The sequence below is a fragment of the Lycium barbarum genome, chromosome 11 (genome assembly GCF_019175385.1).
Source record: "Lycium barbarum isolate Lr01 chromosome 11, ASM1917538v2, whole genome shotgun sequence".
Lineage (NCBI taxonomy): Eukaryota > Viridiplantae > Streptophyta > Magnoliopsida > Solanales > Solanaceae > Lycium > Lycium barbarum.
Genome location: NC_083347.1, coordinates 12,494,658 through 12,503,619, shown reverse-complemented (window position 1 = coordinate 12,503,619; position 8,962 = coordinate 12,494,658). Strand labels below are relative to the sequence as shown.

Genomic DNA, 8,962 nt, shown 5'->3' with positions numbered 1-8,962 from the left:
ACAAACTCTTCCACAACTATTTAAAAAATTCGAAGCTTCCGACATTTCATAAACAAGTGAAAGAATAAGAGAGAAAAGTGAGGGGTTGTATGATAAGTGTGGAGTTTCAAAATGCAGTTGCAATAAATCATTGGCTAGCATAAAGTGCACTACAAAAAAATCTGAGAATTATTTGTGCCATAATATTAACGAATTTCAATGAATCAAATATGCCCCTATACTATACGAAACTGAACAAATATGCCCTCCAATATTTTCCATTAACTTAAGGGCATATATAGTAAAAAAAAAACGTTAGGGGCATTTTTGCACCAACCTTTTAACGACGGACAAATATATGTAATTTCGTATAGTTCAGGAGCATATTTGAGCCTTTGCCGTTAAAAAAAATAAAATTTTGTAAGACAGATTTTTGTATCAAAATTAGGCCTATTCGAGGCAGAATTTTATAAAATTTCAATTGAGTTTTGTAAAATTTCAACCGAGGCCTTAATGCAAACCTCTGGAAGGCAAAGTTATGCCTCAGGAGAGTTTACGGTCAAAACTATGCCATAGAGTTTACAGTAAAATTATGCCTAGTTTGAAGCAAACTTTATGATTTTTTTTTAATTTTTGACTGAAGGTTCGAATTCCAAATCAAAGAATTTTTAGGGAGAACAAAAATTAAGGACCACCCCCGAAGAAGCACAATCGTGCAAATTGCCCATTTCCATTCCTTCGTTCCACTCAAAAACGTTTTTCCTCTGTAAAATAAAATACCAAACAACTCCATTGAAGTGCCCAAAGCACAATAGCCGTTTGTTCTGATTAAGGTCTATTTTACATTCTTTTCTTTCTATTTAAAAACGAATGTGTACATTTTATGTTGTAACTTCCTTGACAAAGAGTAAATGAGTTTGTGGTTAACTGCTTCTGTTTAGGTTTAACTTTTAGAGTTAAAATTTACCTGCTTGTTTACAGTTTTTTGATAAGGATTTATCTCTGCTTAGTTGTTGTTTAAATGTTTTCAATGAAATTTTGTACTGGATAATGTTCACTGTTTTGTGAATTAGGTCAAAATATGTTAATTGGTAGTTCAATGTTTTGTGTATCTCTGCCCTTTGATAATGTTTTTCCTGTTGCAACAGGGCTTCTCTAATTTATTTGAGTATAATCCATAATTTTTAGTGCATACCTCTTTCTTTTATTTTTTTAGGAAATAAATCAAGAAAAATTAATAACAAAAAAAATCACTTATTTCGACTATAAAATAGTCATTTTTGGGATAATTATGGTGTCTGGTCTTGCTGCACGCACCTCAACTAATTCCGTGGTACCTCCCACCAGCACAGGTACCAGATAACTCTGTCCATGAAGGTTTGGACAAATAGGTAGAAATCACATAGTGTGTTTAAGTGCATAAGCATTTAAATAAGAATTATTGGACTGATTTAGCTTAAACCCATAGCTTAGAAGTGGGTTCTGTATACGGTAAAAACCGGACATGAGTCAAACCGGTGAAATGGGAAACCGGAGGAAGAAGGGAGCAAAAGCGTACATGAAGACTCTCACAGTGAACCGGTGGGACGCTTGTCCGGAACTGATCGGCATGGCCGTTTGGACCGGGTCCTTCATCACCGAGTTGCTCAAGGCCGTTACCTCGAGTATCCGTGCCGTTGGTCTGGTACAGCCGTTGCACACGAGCCATACGTCAGTGGCGTCCTGCCATGGTCAACCACCAACTATGCGTGTGTCAGACCGTACGACCAACCTAATCCCACCAAATCCGTTCAGAGTTGTCCTTATTATTATTATTTTTATGTCTTGTATTGTATAAGACCCTTGGAGGCAACACTATAAATAGGAGGGATCCCCTCCTTTGAAGAGGTTGGCTCATTCGTTTTAAGAACACTTGTAACATCAAAGCATATATACAAGCTCTCTCTCTCTGTGATCTGATTCGGTCCGTAGTGACCATATCCTAGTGACCATTTACATCTTTATTGTATTTCCTCAAACAAATATTGCATGTCATTCAACAAGCGTTGATATCCTTCATCAATTACATTCCTACATAACTTCCATATGCTCTATCCCCTACGTCATTTGTTGAGATTCAAACACATATCCTATACCCACTTATAAATTCAATTAGTTTCCCGAATCCGGGGTAAACAGTTTGGCGCCCACTGTGGGGCTAGGATAATAGTGGTCTTTGGTCTTAATTTCTACCATATTCATCAAAATCAAAAACATCTCATGCCCGTCTCTGCGAAAACGGACTAAATGGCCGACATCGAACAATCTGGCCATGTCAACAACACCTAGATTGTGGCGGAAAATGAAGGCAGCGGACTACGGGGATTGCCAAATCCCGCTGACCCGAACCTCGTCGATTCGAGGGAGGGGCTCAACCGACAAAATACCGTGGACCAGGAGAATGCCGCCCTACCGGCCACTGATCCTCTAAATACTCACAATTCCGTTACGTTGTCCCGGACCCAGGGCCGGAGAGAACCAGACGCACCAAACGACGGTGTTAACTTACGTTTAATTTTTGAAATGTTACAGGAACAAAGAGCAGCAATCGCCGAGCAAGAAATCGCAATTGCCCGGTTGCAGAGTGGAAAGGGTGAAGCAGAGCCGGAAAAGGCAAAGGGTACTGCCGAAACCGGAAGAAACGAGGCACGAATGGTTGAAAGCGACGGTTCCGGAGCCGGCTCTTCTACCGAGGTTCTAAAGATGCTCGAAACTTTGGCGAAACGGGTAGACTCAACCGAAAAGAGGGTCGAGACATACAATTCTCGGGTGGACCAGATCCCGGGGGCTCCGCCTTTACTGAAGGGGCCGAATTCGAAAAGGTACATCCAAAGGCCTTTTCCTCCAAGCGCTGCCCCAAAACTGATCCCAAAGAGGTTCAAAATGCCCGATATACAGAAATATGACGCCACGACGGACCCACACGAGCACGTGACTTCGTATACCTGTGCCATAAAAGGCAATGATATGGAGGAAAATGAGATTGAGTCAGTGCTGTTGAAAAAATTTGGGGAGACTCTGTCAAAAGGAGCGTTGACGTGGTATGACCACCTACCCGAATATTCGATCACTTCTTTCGAAATGCTCGCTGATGCCTTCGTAAAGGCTCATGCCGGTGCCAAAAAGGTGCAGGCCCGCAAGGCCGATATCTTCCGTATAACCCAAAGGGACGATGAGTTACTGCGTGAGTTCGTCAACCAGTTCCAGAGGGAACAGATGGAACTCCCCCCGGTTCCAGAAGAATAGGCCGCGCAAGCTTTCACAAAGAAGCTCAACGTGCTAAGTTCGACTGCTTCGTTCAAATTGAAAGAAAATTTGCTGGAATACGAGGCTGTGACGTGGGCCGATGTCCATAATCGGTATGAATTGAAGATTCGGGTGGAGGATGATCAGTTCGAGCTCCTCTAGGTCCCGATAAAAATGGATAGAAGTTTTGAAAAACCAAGGAAGGGTTATGAAGCAAAGGTCGAATCATCGAGGGAAAGGTTTTGACCATACTCCCATTCGGAGAGACAAAATTTTAGGTCGGAAAAGCCAAGGGAGAGCCCGAGCCATTTCTCAGCCCGGGGCAGCAAGCGGGTCGAACGCCCGTCAAACAGCCGGGGGCTCTCGTTCAGGAGCGATGTCGAAAGTTCTGCCGGTAATAAGGGTCCACCAAAGATTTCGGAGTACAACTTCAACGTTAGTACTTCGGGCCTCGTCTCGGCCATCGGCCGCGTCCCGGATGTAAGATGGCCGAAACCGTTAAGGTCAGATCCGGGACAACGGGATCCGAACATGGTGTGCGAATATCACGGAACCCATGGCCATAGAACCGAGGATTGTCGCCAGTTGAGAGAAGAGGTAGCCCGGTTATTGAAGAACGATCATCTCCGAGATCTGCTGAGCGAGCGAGCCAAAAATCATTACAAGGAAAGAGAAGCTCATCGAAGAGCCGAGCCGGTCGAACCCCAGCATACAATCAACATGATAGTTGGGGGTATTGACGCCCCTCGGGGGCCGATAATGAAACGGACAAAGGTTTCTATTGGTCGTGAAAAGCGCATCCGAGATCACTCAACCGGGGGCTTTATTTTCTTCAATGACGAAGACGCAGAGGGCATCATTCAACCGCACAATGATGCATTGGTAATTTCTGTACTTATCTTTAAAACTAAGGTTAAACGTATTTTAGTTGACCCAGGTAGCTCGGCCAACATCATCCGATGGAGAGTGGTCGAACAACTAGGACTGCTCGATCGGATCGTACCGGTGGCCCGGGTACTCAGCGGGTTCAATATGACAAGCGAAACCACGAAGGGGGAGATCTCGTTGCCCGTGAACGTGGATGACATCATTCAACAAACGGTGTTCTATGTGATTGAAGGGGACATGAAATATAATGCACTATTGGGCAGACCCTGGATACATAACATGAGGGCAGTACCTTCAACACTGCATCAGTTGCTGAAATTCCCAACACCGGAGGGGTGAAAACCATCTGAGGTGAGCAGCCCGCAACAAGGGAAATGTTCGCAGTAGAGGAAGCGGCGCCGGCTCAGGATGAAAAGGATGTAACCGGAGGGGAAGTCCCCCAATAGCAATCAAAGTATACCGGGTCGGATCCAGTGCATGAAGAGGATGATTTCGAGGTACCCAGATCGTTTGTCGTGCTAGATGACTTGGATGCAACCAAGTCAACCGTGGAGGAGCTGGAGCAGATCATCCTGTTCGAGTACCTGCCGGACAGAAAGGTATACCTGGGCACGGGGCTTACCCCGGAGCTCAGGTGCAAATTAATTGAGTTTCTTCGAGCTAACACCGATTGTTTTGCATGGTCGCATATAGATATGACAGGTATATCACCGGAAATAGCAACTCACAAGCTCAGCCTGGACAGGAAGTTTTCCCCGGTAAAGCAAAAAAGAAGGCCCATGGTAGAGGCAAAACACGCCTTCGTGAAAGACGAGGTAACAAAGCTTTTAAAAATAGGTTCCATCCGGAAGGTGAAGTACTCGGATTGGCTTGCTAACGTGGTGGTGGTGCCCAAAAAAAGTAATAAATTTCGAATGTGTGTCGATTATAAGGATTTAAACAAGGCATGCCCAAAGGACTCATTTACATTGCCTCACATCGATAGAATGATCGATGCGATGGCCGGACATGTGATGTTAAGCTTTCTCGATGCTTACTCCGGGTACAACCAGATTCGGATGCACCTGGAGGATCAAGAGAAAACCTCCTTCATCACCCGATATGGGACTTACTGTTACAACGTCATGCCTTTCGGATTAAAAAATGCCGGTGCAACTTACCAACGCCTAGTTAATGGAATGTTCGAAGAACAAATAGGGAAAACGATGGAAGTTTATGTTGACGATATGGTTGTTAAGTCCCTGGAAACAGAGGACCATTTAAAACATTTGCAGGAAACCTTTGACGTGCTCCGCAAATACAACATGAAGCTCAACCCGGAAAAATGTGCCTTCGGAGTAAGGTCCGGTAAATTTCTGGGTTTCATGGTGTCAAACCGGGGAATCGAAATCAATCCGGACAAGATCAAGGTCGTCGAGGATATTGAGGTTGTGAACAACATAAAAGGGGTGCAGAGGCTCACCGGAAGGATAGCGGCGCTGAGTCGCTTTATATCGAGGTCCTCGGACAAGAGTCACCGTTTCTTCTCTTTGCTCAGGAAGAAGAACGACTTCGTTTGGACACCGGAGTGCCAAGAAGCTCTACGAGAATTGAAGAGGTACTTGTCTAGCCCCTCGTTGCTGCACACACCGAAGGCAGACGAGCCGCTCTTCCTCTACCTAGCTGTCTCCAAAGTGGCAGTAAGTGGCGTTTTGGTCCGAGAAGAATCAGGTACGCAATTCCCTATCTATTATGTAAGTAGAACTTTGGGGGATGCGGAGACCCGTTACCCCCATTTGGAAAAATTAGCATTAGCACTGGTAAGCGCTTGCAGAAAGCTCAAACCTTATTTTCAATGCCACCCCATATGTGTAGTAACTACTTACCCTCTGAAAAACATCATGCATAAACCGGAGTGTTGTCAGGTAGATTAACAAATTGGGCTGTAGAAATTAGCGGTTACGATATCGAATATAGACCTCGAACGGCCATCAAATCCCAAATTTTGGCCGATTTTGTGGCAGACTTTACCCCGGCTATGGTCCCCGAGGTCGAAAGAAAACTTCTGCTGACCTCGGGAAAGGCCACGGGCATTTGGTCTCTATAAACGGATGGGGCCTTGAACCTCAAAGGTTCCGGGCTAGGGATTGTCCTTAGGACCCCGGCCGGGGATGTCATCCGACAATCCGTTAGAACTGCTAAATTGACTAACAATGAAGCCGAGTATGAGGCTATGATTGCAGGTTTGGAGTTGGCTCGAAGTATGGGAGCCGAAATAATCGAGGCAAAGTGCGACTCGCTTTTGGTCGCAAACCAGGTAAACGGCGTATTCGAAGTCAAGGACGAACGGATGCAGAGGTACCTCGAAAAAACCCAGGTGGTGCTTCATCAATTTAAAGAATGGACCATGCAGCACATACCGAGGGAGCAGAACAGCGAAGCCGATGCATTAGCAAATTTGGGATCCTCGGTCGAGGGGGAGGAAATCAACCCCGGGGCAATGGTGCACCTATCAAACACGGCCATAGAAAGCGGACACGCCGAAATATACACAATGGGCTTAACTTGGGATTGGCGCAATAAGTAAATTGACTACTTGCGTGATGGTAAGCTCCCAAATGATCCAAAGGAATCACGGTCACTACGGACCAAGGCCACCCGTTTTTGCTTGGTGGACGGCCAATTGTATCGACGCTCTTTCCTCGGTCCCCTGGCTAAGTGTTTGGGCCTCGGTGAAACGGAATACGCGGTGAGAGAGGTACACGAAGGAACCTGTGGCAACCACTCCAGTGCAGAAGCTCTGGTCCGAAAGATTATCAGGGCCGGTTATTATTGGAACCGGATTGACAAAGACTCGAAAAGTTTTGTCCGAAAATGTGACGGGTGTCAGAAGCATGCTCCGATGATTCACCAGCCCGGGGAGTTGTTGCATTCGGTGGTCTCACTTTGGCCTTTCATGAAGTGGGGAATGGACATTGTGGGTCTGTTGCCTTGGGCACCAGGTAAGGCCCGTTTCATTTTGTTTATGACTGACTATTTTTCTAAGTGGGTTGAAGCGCAGGCCTTTGAAAAAATCAGAGAAAAGGAAGTCATCGACTTCATATGGGATCACATCATCTGCCGTTTCGGCATCCCCGCCGAGATAACTTGTGATAATGGTCCTCAGTTCGTGGGTGGAAAAGTCAACAATTTTCTCGAGGGATTGAAGATCAAGAAAATCGTGTCAACCCCGTATCACCCGTGTGCAAACGGACAGGCGGAATCCACGAACAAAACGATAATCCAAAATCTGAGGAAAAGACTTGAAGCATCGAAGCACCATTGGAAAGAAATATTGCCGGAGGTGCTGTGGGCTTACAGAACCACATCCAAATCGAGCACGGGGGAAACCCCATTCTCATTGGTTTACGGGGCCGAAGCCCTTATCCCCGTGGAGGTTGGCGAACAGACCCTCCAGTTCAGATATACTACCGAGGAATCAAACGAGGAGGCCATGGCCGTGAAACTCGACCTCACAGATGAACTACGCGAAAACGCATTGGTCCGCATAGCGGCCCAAAAACAGGGAATGGAAAGATACTACAATCGAAGAGCCAACTTTGACATTTCCAAGTCGGAGACTTGGTGCTTCGAAAAGTCACCTTGCACACCAAGAACCCCAACGAGGGAAAGTTGGGTCCGAACTGGGAAGGCCCGTACAAGGTAACCGGTATAACGGGCAAAGGATCGTACCAGTTGGAGTCCATGGACGGGCAACGCCTGCGTAACAACTGGAATGTGGCTCATCTGAAAAGATACTACTGCTAAGGTACGGCCTCCTCGTATTCTCCTATTAACCTTTCTTTTTTGCAGGGAGTCGAGAAAGGGATAAAATTAGAATTTAGGCCTGAAAACACGTGTTGCACTCTTTTCCTTAGTACGGTTTTGTCCCAAAATGGGTTTTCCGACAAGGTTTTTAATGAGGCAACAAGTACAACGTGTTACTCGACAAAGATAAAAGACCGGAGCCCGGAAATCCGAGGTCACATCCTCCGATCGGCGACTTAACAGCACTCACCCGACCTTGCAGCTCGGATAAGTGCTGGGGGATACTATGCCCGCATCAAAGACGACTCCGGTCAGAGAAGACGGAGAAGCTCAACATTTGCTACGGCAAAACTAAGTCCCGGCCATCGGCCATAGCCTTCGATGTAAGGACCAAACGATCATAATGAATCGTGTCCCATTTAGCAGTTGCTACGGCAAAACTAAGGCCCGACTATCGACCATAGCCTTCGATGTAAGGACCAAACGATCATAATGAATCGTGTCCCATTTAGCAGTTGCTACGGCAAAACTAAGGCCCGGCCATCGGCCATAGCCTCCGATGTAAGGACCAAACGATCATAATGAATCGTGTCCCATTTAGCAGTTGCTACGGCAAAACTAAGGCTCGGCCATAGCCTCCGATGTAAGGACCAAACGATCATAATGAATCGTGTCCCATTGTATATTTGCTACGGCAAAGGTAGAAGGAATTAAAATTGTCATATGTACAAACATTTTGCAAACACAAAGTTATCAAAAGTTTAGATAGCGAAATCTCGGATGTCTTTCTGTTAAAAGGACTTTACCTCGATGATAACCGCCGTATTCCGGCGCTGCCTCATTCACATACTCTATATCGATTACTGTGCCCGAAATTCGACAAAGGCAACGAGGTCACAATGATCCGAGCCAAAATTTGATGAACTCCCCCAAACGGGGACTGCTACGTCAAAAAATTTAGCCAAGGCTGAAAAAATACCGACCCTAAAAGAAATGCCTATCGTAATTCGGAGACGTCTGAACT

At 45.7% G+C, this 8,962-nt stretch overlaps 1 protein-coding gene across 5 annotated transcripts in view; it reads left to right on the top strand.

Moving 5' to 3' along the window:
* The first annotated feature begins 499 nt into the window (after nucleotides 1-499).
* Nucleotides 500-8,962, top strand: part of LOC132616541 (F-box protein CPR1-like) — a 31,325-nt gene continuing 22,862 nt past the window's right edge. For 2 of the 5 annotated variants that reach the window (XM_060331011.1, XM_060331010.1), the window contains exon 1: nucleotides 502-812. The gene's annotated coding sequence lies outside the window, so the exon portion shown is untranslated. Of the gene's footprint in view, nucleotides 813-8,962 lie in introns of all 5 variants that reach the window. The other 3 variants (XM_060331012.1, XM_060331016.1, XM_060331015.1) reach the window with 3 other exon arrangements.